Source organism: Bidens hawaiensis, unplaced genomic scaffold (genome assembly GCF_021521415.1).
Source record: "Bidens hawaiensis isolate Kalapana, Puna unplaced genomic scaffold, B.hawaiensis_p1.1 tig00015249_1, whole genome shotgun sequence".
In the NCBI taxonomy this organism is placed as follows: Eukaryota; Viridiplantae; Streptophyta; class Magnoliopsida; order Asterales; family Asteraceae; genus Bidens; species Bidens hawaiensis.
The window spans coordinates 101,796-115,743 of record NW_027492358.1 but is presented as its reverse complement, the minus strand read 5'-3'; the positions used below and the strand labels follow the sequence as shown (position 1 = coordinate 115,743).

General features: G+C 34.2%; 3 non-coding genes and 1 pseudogene across 3 annotated transcripts; all 4 read right to left on the bottom strand.

The window, feature by feature from the left end:
* Positions 1-326: 326 nt before the first annotated feature.
* On the bottom strand, positions 327-429 carry LOC143548791 (small nucleolar RNA Z103). The gene has a single exon (XR_013138012.1). It is a non-coding gene; the product is annotated as a small nucleolar RNA Z103 (small nucleolar RNA).
* A 210-nt stretch (positions 430-639) lies between these two features.
* LOC143548794 (small nucleolar RNA Z159/U59) lies at positions 640-733 on the bottom strand (annotated as a pseudogene).
* A 47-nt stretch (positions 734-780) lies between these two features.
* Positions 781-885, bottom strand: LOC143548793 (small nucleolar RNA Z103). Its single transcript, XR_013138014.1, has one exon. It is a non-coding gene; the product is annotated as a small nucleolar RNA Z103 (small nucleolar RNA).
* An 83-nt stretch (positions 886-968) lies between these two features.
* Positions 969-1,071, bottom strand: LOC143548792 (small nucleolar RNA Z103). Its single transcript, XR_013138013.1, has one exon. It is a non-coding gene; the product is annotated as a small nucleolar RNA Z103 (small nucleolar RNA).
* Between the last annotated feature and the right edge of the window lie 12,877 nt (positions 1,072-13,948).

Genomic DNA, 13,948 nt, shown 5'->3' with positions numbered 1-13,948 from the left:
AGTATTTTCCGTATGAAACAATTAACCTTAATCAGGGTCCTTTAAACCGAAAGCCCCCATCCATGAATTGGAAACCCAAGTTATCGAATTCCCATCTAATTTTAACTTCAGATTTATTCTTCAAGCCATACGCATTTTGTCAAAACAAAGACATCACAAAAATTATTTGGCAGAATTATCTCGAGTCTCAATCTATATATCACTACTTAATATGTACCATTTGGTTTCAAAATGATCATGAAGAAGCTTAAGTGACCAATGCAAGAAGAATTACATTTATTTTTATAAAATGAGGATACATTTGTAAAAACAAATAAATATGCACAATGGATCAGATTTCTGGCTTGGGTTTCTCAGAAATGAGAAACATAAATTTAGCGCTCAGTTATTTCAGATTCGATCATCTTGGGAAATCGTCATCATATCCATAAACAAAAACATGAAGATAAAATAAACAACAGGATAAAATAAATAAAGTTAGGGCCTTTTTGGTAGTTTCATAATAGATAATAAGAGGTAACTTCTTATTTGACTATATAAAAAACGAAAGATTAACCAAATATATAAAAATATAAACTCAACACCAATCATATACGAACAAAAGAACTCAATAAATTCAACTTTCATAAAAAAAATTTATCCACTTCAGTTCAGGTCTCCAATAATCGTTTCCGCATAGACGTTTAACACCCTCAGAAGAACGAAAGTTATTATTTGAATCATCATTAGAGGAACCAACTACTTTATAAATTTAAAAAAAATAACAAAATAAATAGAGTAAGATCAGATTTCTGGCTTGGATTCTATATAATAAAATAGATAATTTAAATAATGCGCTCAGTATAATCAACTTCAAACATATGGGGAAATAATCATCATTTCAATACTCTAATAAACAATAATATTACTAATAAGAATAATAATATAATAACACTCTAATAAACAAAATTAATAATATTATAATAACAATGGATCAGATTTCTGGCTTGAGTTTCACAAAAATGAGAAACATAAATAGAGCGCTCAGTTATTTCATATTCGATCATCTGAGGAAATTATCATCATATCGATCACCTAGAGCTACAAAATAAAAAAAAATTACGTAAATTGCAAATTATGTTTCAACAGTTTGGCAACAGTATTTGTTTCTAGTACTAGATAGAGTTGAATCTCCCTGGATATAACGCCTTCTAACTGAAAGAACAGACTCTTAAATACACTTTTATACATAAACCAATTACTATTACAGAGGTTTAATTATAAAAGTAAAATGTTGAGTATGTCCTAACAACACAAATGCGGTACTTCCTGAAAAGTTTCCCGCAAACAAAAACAAATAAACCCAACAACTGCGGAAAAACACAATTTGAAATTCACTTTTAAAAAATAAATCCAAAAATTTCTCCAGATCTGAATAAACATAGCTAAAATAATATTAGCTACATTTAATTTATCAAACACCGGATAATTAATATCGCATCGGCTCATACACAACACCTATTAAATCTAAGAGTGCCGGTAATCAGTATTTCGATGCTAAATCAACAACTAACAATTTACATATATTAATATTATTTAAGTAAATAATTGTGCCAGGAGACAGGTAGCATCGGTGCAATTGTATACACACCGAGGTGTTTAATATTATTTACATTAACAAGACAGACAGTGTGTTTAATCGATCATGAATATTATTATTATTAATATTTTTATTATTATTATTATAAGTTCACGAGCTCAGACTCGAAATTAAACGAGGCATCTCTGCTAAGTTCAAGCTCGATTTTGAAGTTAAATACGCCTAAGATAGAGCTGAGCTGAGCCGAGTTTGGGACGAGTTTGGTTCGGTTACATAAATGAGTCAACTCAGTTTAGGTTGTTTCAAATCAAGTTTTTTTAGCTAAGTTTTATTCGAGTTTTTATCAAGCGAGTCGCGAGTTTTTTGAACAGCCTTGTTGTCAACCTTCGTTTTTTATTTTAAAAATGTTGTTTTTTAGGGCTTACTTATTTATCGATGTTTACGATTTAGTGTTGATACCATGAATATCACCCAAATTCGTGTCAGTTCGCCATCGCAGCGCACGAGGTTTCGTCCTTTTTTGTTTTAAACTTTTATTATGTTTCTGTTTTTCGGGGCTTACTCATTTATTTTTGCGATTTAATGCTCGTGCCGTCATTACTGACCGAATACCAGTGGAGTTTTATTTTTTAGTTGTTTAAATATGTTAGCATTGGTTTTATTTTAATATGTTAATTTGTTGTATTTGGGCATCGACAAATTTACTCTTTGGTTTAGTCCTATTGTCATAACCCGATACTGATTGAATTCACGTCGACTTCACGGGCTTTACCAACTTGTTACACGTCGTTTTAAATAAATTGTTTTATCATAAGTTATACGAGTACTAGTACTTTTATTTCTATTTACCTTTTTGTGTTTATTGTCATTTCCGTTATTAACCAAATGAATTCGTGTCGTTGTACCACCGTAACGTGACGGGTTTTGATACCGAGTTATCTTTTAATACCAACCACCATCCACCAAGATTCATCTTATTAAATGAAATAAGCTTACCAAAACAAAGAACTCAAAATAATTGTCCAAAAACATTATTGTTGGTCCAGGTATTTTCACTGTTCATGCATCATGGGCTTTATCACCAGTCAATTTTTTCATTTAAATGCATTATTGATTTATTGATAATATCAAGAGAACATAGCTAAAATGTAACCTCTCTTCTTTCGGGTTGGTGACTCAATGACAGAGACAGATGCTCAGCCTCTCAGACAGATAAAGGGCATAGGTTCAAGTTCAAAAAAGTAAGAAATGTGTCATTAATTTATTATATTTTTTTAAATAGTCGTTAAAAAAACGAACCTCTACATTGGGCTCAACCCCCCCCCCCCCTCTTTCACCTCTATCGCAAATCCCGTCCTTTGCAACCTTTGTAGCGGGTGCCTAGCTCCTTCATGGATCTTCACCACCAGGCGACCGCCCTTCACATCCCTTCATGTGGGCCACGGGCATGCGATGGAATTGGTCTAACAAATATTGTTATAGGTATTAAAAGTAAGAATAATAAAGTAATGTACATGTAGCGTTAAATAAGCGGTGTTCGAAGGTTGAACACGATAAAAATTTGAAAACTTAACACTAACCCGAAATAATATTAGACACGTGAACTCAAACATGACAGTATATTTATAAATGAGTGAGTCAAACGGTAACGATCTTCTAGTAGTGTTTAAATTATAAGTTTTTTTGTCATTGCCCCATTTCATGTGATTTTTCACCAGACTGGTCTCCTATCATCATGATAAATGAGATACTCAGAATCTCAGATGAAAAAAAATAAGTACTATTAAATAGCAAAACTATTTAAGTACAAAATTGAGAAGGGCATTTTGTCTTATGTTGTGGACTGTGGGCCCATTGTCGTGAAAAATCATGTCTTCAAGTGGGCTTAAGGTATCCATTCATGATTAATGGGCTACGTGGTGCCCACCAGATCCACTAATGCCACGTAGCAAGAGTATAGTAGATTAGGCCTTGAAAGTTGAAATGAGCCAACCTCTATTCGGTAACTGCTTGTGAACCGTACAATAAAAAGTTCGTATAAGTTCGTTTATTAATAAACGAATGAACATTAACACATGTTTCATTTGCTCATTTATGTCCGTGAATTGGTGGCTTGTAAATGAACGAACATACGAACATGTTCTTGTTCGTCTTCGTTCAGTTTATTGGCAAACCCCTATAGTAGATATAGAACAGTGAAGTAGGATGGCATTACTTCGTTATATAAGGATTATTTTTCATACCCGTCCCGACCTCCCTAATTATTATTATTATTATTATTATTATTATTATTATTATTATTATTATTATTATGTTGAATGGTACTGAGAGTTGGTTCTTCCACCAATTATGAAGTTATTTCTACCATGCATTCATATTCATGAATACATCAGTTTTGCGCTGGTCGGTCAAATTATACCATGTGTAGTGGAAGGAGCTCATATGAGGATGTTTTTCATCATGTGACGTCACGTCATCATATGTGCTTTTTACTATAAAATAAAAGATTTGATTGGTTGGAGTTTGTAGAAAAAACCTGATTGCTTGGATGAATAATGGGTGAGACACATTGTAGGAAGCGCTATGGGGGTGGTGTGCCCGGGCGCTTTTGGGCGTTTTTGTGGGCTGAAGATGCCCACTGCGCATAGTTTTAAAAGGTTAAACTTTTATGGTCTAAGTTACTATTTTTACTGATTAAAGTACTACTTTTAGAGCAACACTAGTTGTTACAACTACTACTAAATAAAGTAAAGACAACACATGTACATTTATTTGCATTTACTAGTGGAAAGCTAGTTAACTTGATTAGTAAGACAAATTTAGATAAAAGGAAACATTGTCCTTTCTTTGTCAAAGATGTGTACAATAAATGATAGATACAGTGGCAACAGCTCATGAAAATTACATTTCAAATAGCATATTAATATGCCTTTACAAAAAAAGTATATTAATATATCATGAATTCATGATAGACATGAAAAATTTATCAAAATAGATAGATATAGACCATAGACATATCTTTTGAGTCGATCAGAGTCGAGTATTTTGTAAATGTTTGCTAAAAGGGCTAGCGGCTTAGTCGTCGCCACTAGCTATGAAATTCATGAAATTTCACACGTGACTGACTGCTAGACGCGACCCTTGTAAAGCTACAGGTTAAACTAGATACCAAGTCCACGTCTCTAGCCGATAGGTCTGCATAAGCTTGCAGGCTAATTCAACCAACCAACTCGACCAAGATACAAGCTTAGCCGGCGGCTCAATAAAATTGTTAATATTTTCATGTTTGAGGCGAAGATGCAAATTGAGTTGTCGAATTAAGCCATAGCCTATGGCTTTCATTTTTTGATATTTTTTTCATAACACCTTTTTGTTTTATTTTTATCATTTTTTATATAATTATATTTTTTACTAAATTGTTTTGTCATTATTCCAATAATTTGATTTTTTTTAATATGTATTTGTTTACTCCATAAATGCCACTTATACTATCATCAATTGTGTTAAAAATTATTCTCCAAGATTAGTACTGTATCGGAATACCGAAAACGAGTAGAAACACAAACCAAAGACCGTCGGATTATGATTATACAATACTGATTTGGCATGTGTAGTACCAAAAAAAGAAAAAAAAACCCGAAATTGTCTTGTATATTGAAACCGAAAACCATAAAATGAATTAACACCTATACTGATAACGATGTTATTCAGTTGATATTAGTTTTGTATGGTAATGATAGTAAGTTAATCCCTAGCTAACGATACCAAAAATTACTTTATTTTGAAGGCGTACATACTTTGTATTCGATAAAAGTTATATTGGATTGTTGACAAAATAAAAATAAACATAATCGTGTAAATTTTTTAATTTTTTTTTTTTTGAAAGTTATCAAATGCAAGTTAAAGAAAATAAATTAAATTATTAATGAAATATTATAAAGAAAAAAAATATTCACACCTTTTCTTTTTACCATTAAAAGTGATATAATTTCTAGCAGATACATTGTAGAGTTAATTATACACGTACGTTACATGAATACGATGTTTAATGAAAAAATACAACAATTTAACTGGAGTGCTACTAAATATACCCCACCTTACACCATTTTTACTAAATATACACCCCCTTAACTTATTAGATAATTTACTATTACCCTTTAACATTAATTATTATATTAGTCCCTACCACATATTTTTCACTTAATAATCTTCACTACATATATCAAATTAAAAACTATGAAGTATTACTATTAATTTATTTTTTTAGTATTAATATTGTAAATATTTATAATATTTTTTTTATTTTAATAGTATATACATTTATAATATCCTTATTTTACCTCTTTATCTTTTACAAAAGAAACCCGAAACTCAAAAACCTAAAACCCTAAACCCGAACCCTAAGCCCGAAACCTAAACCCTAAACCCGAAACCCTAAACCCTAAACCCGAACCCTAAACTCTAAACCCGAAACCGGAAACCCGAAAAACTAAACCCTAAACCCGAACCCTAAACCCTAAACCCGAAACCTAAACCCTAAACCCAAAAACCTAAACCCTAAACCCGAACCCTAAACCCAAAACCCGAAACCCAAAACTTGAAATCATAAAAAAAAAACGCAACTTGTAAAAAAAATATAAAATCCTTGTTTTTGTGCTAATTTGGTAATTATATAACTTCAAGGGGTAATATTAAAGTTGATTTTTCCAATGAGGAGGGTATGACAAGCAACCAGGGGGGTACATTTAGCCACACCCTTTAACTGGTGTTGTAAAGCTGGTCCGGTGTCACCTGGTCAGGTGTGTACCATGTGACATGCTTTTGTATCCAAATTAAGTGTCATATAAACCCTATAACCATCTCATACACTAACATATCAACAATGTCACATTCAATCTCCCTCACCACCTCCTCTGCCTCAACTCCGATCACTCGTCTGTCGCTCCTCATATTATCTGCTAGCAAAGCATCAATATGTTCGGATTGGTACATTCGACGTGAATTTATTCGTCCACCCAACACGCTCGGTTTGAGAGCTATGTAAGGCTTAGGTACCTGTAAATATAGTACCACATCAAGTACAAATTATATAAAAAGTTAAATACATAAAATATAGAAAGAAAACATATCTTACGTTAAAGCTGATAATATCTTTATCGTTAGGTCAAGTCATCCCGTTCCCCGACCAATTTCATTCAAGAAAAGTACATTTTTTTGCTTAAGGATCTCCTAATAACCAATTAACTTATAGATTGTTAAATATATAGACATCTTTTTACGTTCGCATTATATTTTTTATTCAGCATGTGCATTTCAGTTGCTAACCAGTAAAAATATAAAGAAAACATTACTTTACAGTGGTTTTGATATCCTAATAGTAGTGTTGCATGTGGGTACTAGGTTAGGCAAGTACCTGTTTTTTAGGTAATATTGTACTTGATGCCAAGTCTTTCTTTAAAGATAAAAACTTTGTTGTGGTGTTGACTTTCTTTGGGTCCATTTTTTTCCTTCTCTCACATTTTCCACTTGCTAAGGCTGGACGGAGTGCTCTTCGAGGACTTTCATTCAAGAGGAACTTTTGATCGGTACCACAAGGGAAGGGACGGTGTTCCCGCTCTCCCGATTCCCTTTTCCTCAAAATCTTTTCCTTTTCTTTACAACTTTTCTTGTTGACGTTCTTTGTACCATTTTGTTTACGTGGCAAGCATCCTGATCCTTCATCCCGAGGGCACTCCCTCCACCCTGACGGGGCTATAGCTTCCGAAGTAGATGAAAATATTATTGGTGAATTCATGTTTTTATAATAATAATAATAATAATACTTACCTTGATGATCATGATTTCTTGATTTATCCTTGGCTTTTGTTTTGTTTACCACAAGAAACTCATCTCTTCTTTGTTCTTTTTTCTTGCTTACTCTTGAAGTTATAGGGTTTAATGGGGAACATGAAGGTCTTGGAGAATTAGTTAAAGAAGATCTAGGAGATGAAGTACTATAATCCGGAATAAGATCAAGACCCATTAATCTTGCAACAAGATTAGGTGTTTTTGTACTAGGCGAGCTACAACATGATTCCGATGACACATTATCTTCTATCAATCTTGAACCTTTTGTTTTAATATTTTCAATACCACTCTTGATCTGACAATAAATAATCATCATCATCGTACTCAGTAAATCTCATTAATTGTTTTTTTATTGCACTCGAAAGATAAAGTTAAGAAACTTACATAAATGTTAAAGTTTGTTTCTTGGTTAAGTTTAGATGAAGATATTGAAGCAACCTCTTCATGAACCTCTTTTTCCTCTTTAAATTGTGCACAAATTTATTGCAAACAATTATAGATAGATACATACATACATATATACATTGAGAGAGAAGGATACCTTTGAAGATATTGCTTGGTTGTTGATGGATAATGTAAGTTTCCGAGTTGAAAGAAGATTGGTGAAAATGAAGGCGACGATTGTGCGTATGAAACATATGAAAAATGGCACTCATGCAACCCGAGGAAGGAGGAGGAGGATGAATGTGTCTGTCTCCGCTTATTTTTCTTGATTTTCTAGCGGACATTGTGTTCGTGGTGGAAGATGATGTTATGCTAGAGTGACTGCAACCGGAGTCACCGACACCGGTAACCTTGTGAAGTAGCCATGGTTTCCCCATATGAGACTTATCAAAGTTGAGTAAATAACTAAATATAACAAAAGTAAATTATATTTTCTATCCTTTAACTATACATAAATTATATCTCTCGTCCTTTATCTTTATAACTCTTCATTTACTATTAATGTTTATGGCTTGTTACATAGTCCTCATTTCACTAATATACGTTAAAAGATTTTATGGCTCTTATTATAACTTATAAATAAGATACTATTTTTTATTTGATCTATGACTTTGGTAGAGTTATGATGTATACATTAATGACTAGGTTACAATAAGGGAATATTTGGTTGAAAGGAATGAAATAAAGGAGGAATGGAATGGACAAAGGAATTAAATGGATCATTATCATTCCTATGTCTTGTTTGGTTAACATATGTGAATGAAATGAATAATTACTTTATGTTGTTTGGTATCCGAAAAAAATTTTAGGAATGAAATAGAAATAATAAAAATATTCCTATCCCAAAATATATATACATTTTTACAAAAAAAAAACATGAAATGGCGATGGTGGTGGTAGATCTGGAGATGAAAATGGTGGTGACGGTGATGGTGGTGGCGGTCAGGCGATGGGGGTGGTGGTTGTGGTGGTGGTGGTCAAGCGATGGTAGCATTAGTAGTGATGGCGGTGGTAGGGTGGTGATGACGGTAGTGGTGGCCAGGCAGTGATAGTGGTGGTGGCAGTTATGGTCGGGTGGCGATGGTGACAATGGTTGACGTGGTTATGGCGATGATGGTGGCGGTGGTAGCTTTGGTGGTAAGCTGGTGGTGGTGATGGCGACGGTGGCGGTCAGGTGATGGTGGCGGCGACGGTGGTGGCGACGGAGGTGGTGGTGACGGTGGCGGTGGTGGTCAGATGATGGTGGTGGCTTTGGTGGCGGTGGCGGTGGCGGTGGCGGTGGCGGTGGTTGTTGTTAGATGATGGTGTTATTGAGAAAGTAGGTTGAAGGAGGAATGAAATGAAAAAAAAAAGAAGGGGGGTGGGAATGAATGGTTTTGATGGAATGAGATTTATGTGCAATGGATTATTCCATTCCATTGTGCAACCAAACACCTCTTATTTCATTCCCACGTAATGAATCATTCCATTTCGTCTGTCATTACTGCAAAACAAACGCTACCTAAGTCTTATTAATAAGCTTAGGGTTGTTAATTAATAGCATCATTAGATAGGGTAAACTTGTCAATATTGAATCTACATGGGCTTATGAGATTAAGCGAAGTAAACTTGATTTAATAATAATTTTCGATAATACTTTGGACATATATTGAATGAAGGATTTGAGCTAGTCCTTGCGAGGTTATCAGTTCGAATCCCGAACTCACCCGGGTTTTGATCTATCGTATGTCGCTAAAGAGTTCTACTCTTGCGATGACACAACGACTGTCAAGTACGTGGCAGTCGGCGGTATGGTTTCTCGGGGGAACACCCAAACCAAACTCTGAAGCCAGCGTGAGCCCGATTAAAACAACATAATCCGGCCAGAATGAGACAATAGTATTTTTCAAATTGAAAAGTGCAGTGGCCTAACACACAAAAAAATCGACGTTCTAAAAAAGTAATTCTTGGCCTACACTTAAGTTTCATCACTTCATGTTGATTAGGGGAGGTTTGATGATAGGCATAGGTGCTTTACCTTTGAGATTATAATTTATATAAGTTGTATTAGTCAAAACAAGTGTTGAATCTTCTAAAAGTACTTTGGTAAGGTATGGTATCGGTTCGTTACAGTATATAACAACAAAATATTGGTACTGTATTGATCCTAAAAACTCAAAAAACGAGTGCCGAATTAGTACCGAAAATATCCGGTTCGGTTTGCTCTTTCTACATTGTGATGAGATGTGGATATCAATGCGATCAACACCCGTTTTGCATTTAGTACATGACAGTATGGCACTGGCGATCCAGTAGACACCACTTAGCCCATGCATGAAGTTAAAATTTTGAAGATACAAATAGTAATAATAATATTTTGTCTTACTTTAAGCCCATTCATTTGAGAGGCGATTTCTCTAGAACGTGGGCCCACATCTAGAGATGCATAAATCAGTTTGTTTAATATCTGGTTACGGGCATAAAACCGCATTCAGGTATGACGTATGACTGAGTATTGGAAAATCGGGTATTGACAAAATCGTAATGCCCGGGTTGGGGTCGGGTTCGGGTTTGGGTATGTTTCTAAAAACCATACTCTATGCACCAGGTTCAGTGCGGTTATAAAATTGGGTATTCTAAAACTGGGTATTTGAATACCCTATTTTCGGGTATTTAAAAGACACTATCTTTGGGGGTTTTGGGGTATTTTTCATATATAGATTGTGGGTCTTAAGGGGACGCACATTTTTGGGGTATTTTTCACGTAATTTCGCGTATAGATCGGGTATCTGGAAAACCCAGTTTCGGGTATTGGAAAAATCCGGTTTCGGGTATGGAACCGGTTTCGGTTTTCGAGTATTAACGGGTAAAAATCAGGTCCGGTTTCCGATACGGGTTTTTGTACCGAAATGCATACTCTTTCATTCCTTTCGTGTAAGATCGTGTACGGGTTCAGGGAATAAAAGCGTGGGCATAAAAAAACCCGGTTCCATATTCCTTTTTTTTTCACCTCTAGCCACATGGTTCCACAACATAAAACAAAATGCCCTTCTCAAATTTGGACTTTATATTCTACTTTTGATGTTCTTGTTATTCGATCAATCATTGCGAATCATGATAGAAGAGCAGTACAAAAGCTTGAATTAACTAAATAAATTGGTCTATGATAGCCACATACTTTCCTTATGGAAGCATTTTGTTACGGGTAAGATAGGAGTTTTCTCAGTTGTGGGTTTTCTAATAAGTCGATAGACCGGATCACCACGTTGGATAGCATGCTGATTCAATTGCCATGGCGATCCAAAGTGTCCGAGCCTTTGTTGTTAAAAAAATAAAAATTAAAAACTAGATAAACTTTCATATAAAAAGAGGGTGTTGTTTATGAGCAAAATGGGTATCGTACTATCGTTACACGTTCGGTTTTTTTGGACTTGACATTGGACTTCCTAATTCGGACCAAGTAAAATTATATTAAGAAAAATGTGTCGGCCCATAAGAATCGAAATTTTGTTTTTAGTAGGATTGTGTTTGCTATCCAAAAGGGGGTTGCGGCGCAGCTTGTTGCCCGCTTACCTGCCACTTCATTGTAAATCGTTTGGATGTTTCTATATTTCAATCATATATTATTTAATTAAAAAAATGTGTTGTTTTTGCGTAAAAAGCTTAAATATATTGGTTGCGTGATTATTAACATATGTTGCATGATTATTTTATAAGTTGTGTAAAAGGGTTTCATTCAGGATACAGAGTAGCGATTAGGCCCAAACCCATAAACGCTTATGATTGTTTGATGTACTTTTCTCTTGCTCCTTTTAAGTGTGTATGCATATTATCGCATGATCTTTCTTGAGAACCAAATTTGACGATCGTTATGTGATTCACAACCGCATAACTTTTGACAAGGGTTTCATTCAGGATACATTCCAATTACTCCTTAAGACAATATACAATTTTATTATGCTGCTTCACGTCAATCATACTTCGATCAAATTAAATTAAGCTTGTGTTTAAGAAATTTCCATTGACAACGACAACGTGTTGTTTGACACGAGGAAACCAATCAAAATCTTGAACTAGTCCTTGAACGGCTGATAGCATATTATGGAAATCCAAATAGGTAAAAACAAGATGATCAAAATGCACTTTACCTTTGATCTATAAAAGACAATAGTGTGACCCAATATTAAACTATGACATAATCGTGACATTGATGTTTGATGCATATATATTTAGTGCATTACTCACATACCATCATTGTTGATCAACACCGGCCTGCTTTGTAATTGGTTTAATAGTCAACTTCTACATAGCTTATATACACACACGCATAATGAATAATAAAAAGAACTTTAAAATGTTCTACGTCATTGTACATCACACCCCGACCAAAGGCGGCGGAACATGCCGGGGTGCAACGTGATTGGATAAATACACAAGACACTATTAAAGTGACAATATTTAATCAACTCATTAATTTCATTCAATCACCAAAGTAACACATATTGTTCATACAAATAACATCAAAACATAAGAAATAGATATTGTTCATTCTTCTAATAACCTAGCGGTATCAAAATAGAATGACGTCTTCAAACTCCAACTCAAGTAATAATCAAACCTGTAACATGCATAAAATAACATTTGTCAACACGTATGTTGGTGAGCAATTTCATAGTTTTGAGTATATATAATATGAGTGAAATCCACAAACGTATATGAGACTATAAATAAAAGCATCAATCATGGTATATAAAACATATGTAAATGAAGATCCTTTCTAATCGGTAAGAATACCGACATACTTGGATAATGAGGCCCTATTCTACTAGCACAAGGCTAAGTAGTTAGGGGAGCGTATGATCATACTTAATGAGGCTCAACAACAACATAAAAATAAACACTCGCGCACGTAAAGCATATGAGACATATAACACACAATAGAGCAAGTATTCTAGCATCATATACCCTAAAGTTTGTGGTTTGAGAAATGAGTATAATATAAATCATTTTTGTTTGAATAAGTATGCATGTTACCCCCAAAAGATAAAAGTGAAAACGGGGGATGAAATGTACTCACGTTAACTAAGTAACTTGAAAGATTGATTCGTGAATAATCGGATATCGGGTTTAACGAGCAAGACCTAGATTAAACGGGTCTTAAGTTAGTAGGTAGTCTTGGAAGGGTTTAAAATAAAATATGACAAGTAAAGTAAATAAATGAAGTTTGTGGTTTAAAAATGTAAATACTTGGGAAATTAAAGACATGTTCTAAAAAGTAAGTTAACTCAAAACCGGGTCTTGGTATTTCATTCATAATTATTACTCAACCTATGTTAAGTAACTTATGTGGGTTATAATGTACTAATGCAAGACCCTTTGGGTATATGAACACCAAAACAAGGTTTTAATCGAGTGTTCGGATTTGTTAACTTGGGTCTAGATAATTAACTAAACTCAAAGTTAACTTTCCAAAATGTTTTGAGATAACTCAATAAAATCGAAAGACTCAACCAAGTATATAGTTCTATTATGAAGAACCTTAACGTCCGTTAAGTGTGTATTTGGTATCACCGGTCCAAGCTTGTTATAAGATCAAGTTGATACCGACACACCAAGTAAGTTGATAAAATACTTAAAATTAGTTTAAAATACATTCTTGAAGAAAAGATGAGTTTCGATGGCCAAAAACACACTTGTGTGTCTTAGGCAAGTGAACTCGGTTTTGGTTCGGTCCTTGACTTGGAATGATACCGAGGATGGTTGCCACATACCCAAATACCATAGAACTATCAAAATGGTTTTAGAAGTTACAAGGTTCAAATATTTCATAAACATGTTTATTTAACTATTTTAAACAAAACTAGTAAACAAAACTATTTAAAACAAAAGCTAGTAAACAAGAGTTCGGTCTTGGTTCGGTCTTGATCCGGGTCTAATCTCGGGATGAAACCGAGACTAGTGACTTCATACCAACACCATGGAACTCTTTAAACATGAATTAAAACTAAACTACTTACAATATAAACAAAAGCATTAAAGGGAAATAGTATAAACAAGACTAGTAAACAAGAGTTAGGTCTTGGTTCGGTCTTGATTCGG